This window comes from Malurus melanocephalus, unplaced genomic scaffold (assembly GCF_030028575.1).
Source record: "Malurus melanocephalus ecotype Western Australia unplaced genomic scaffold, MMel_1.1 scaffold_1698, whole genome shotgun sequence".
In the NCBI taxonomy this organism is placed as follows: Eukaryota; Metazoa; Chordata; class Aves; order Passeriformes; family Maluridae; genus Malurus; species Malurus melanocephalus.
This window is the reverse complement of record NW_026624930.1, coordinates 11244-12533: the sequence shown is the minus strand read 5'-3', so window position 1 is coordinate 12533 and position 1290 is coordinate 11244.

Sequence of the window (1290 nt, the reverse complement as noted above, 5' to 3'; positions counted from 1 at the left end):
GGGTGTCGGGGGTTACCCGCGGGGCGCTGTCGGGCGGGGGGGCCGCGGGCGGGGGCTCGGAGGGGCCCCCCCGGCTCTGAGGGGCCGCGGGCGCTGCGGCCGCCGGGGCCGTGTCAACATCAACAGCCGCGACCTCTGACCCCGCGCGCGCTTCCGCCTCGCCCGCGCCGCGCCGCGCCATTGGTCGGCTCCGGCCGTGACGCGTTCTCATTGGTGRAGAGCACACCCGGAAATCCCGCCTTGGTTCCCCCCCCGGCTCTGAGGGGGGAGGCGGGACCGGCGTCGTCATGGTGATGGCGGGGCCGCGCGCTGATTGGGCGAGGCGCGCCGAGGGGAGGAATGGGAGGGCGTTTATTGGCTGGTTGGGGAGGCGGGAGTTGGGAAGAGAGAGCGTTGATTGGGTATTGCGGATGCCTGTTGAGCAGCGGGAGAAGGTGGAGCTTACAGAGATCGTGAGCGCTGATTGGCTGAAGGCCTGTCCATCATCGGTGGGCGGGAGCAGTGAGGCGATGCCCAGCGCTGATTGGTGCGAACCGTAACCCCGCTCACAGCATCTTATTGGCCGCAGCAAGCGACCCAATTTCTCATTGGCTCAGGCGCGGCCAGGGCGGAGCCGAACTGACAAGCCACGCCCCTCCGTAAAACCCCACCCACCACCTGTCAATCTCTCGCAGACCCCACCCTTTTCCCCTCCCTCCCGCGTGTTCCAAGAACCCCAAACCCTCTCCAGGACCCCCCAAAAAACAAACCCTCATTTCCATTTCCAGCTCCTTTATTAAACCCATCGCAGACCCCCGAGAACGAGGGCTGGTCCCATTACAGACCCCCAAAAATGAGGGTGGAACCCAGAGAACCAGGGTGGGACCCCCGCAGGGTCCCCATCCCACATTCCCGGGGAACACGGGGGGGAGGTCCAGCCCTCCAGGCCGCTCTCTCTGAGCTTTTGGGGGGTCCCAGGTGCCCTGGGCGGTTCTGAATTCACCTCCAGGACCCTCCCAGTGCCGAATGCTCCCTCGGGGGGGTCTCCCCGCTGCTCCCCCGGCTGTGGGGGGGTCCCGGGCTCAGTGGGCCTTGGGGCGGTGCCGGTCCTGGGCKCGCTGGGCAGTGGCCAATTGTTGACAGGCGTCCAACAGCAGGAGGCCGGGCACCAGCACCCAGACCCCGTTGAGMCCCACGAAATAACCCCAAAAATAGAAGGGTCGGGGGTCGCTGTGGGTCCAGCCCGCCTTGGCCTCAGTGGCGAAGTACAGAATGTCCCCGTAGAGCTGCCCTGGGGAGGGGACAAGGGAC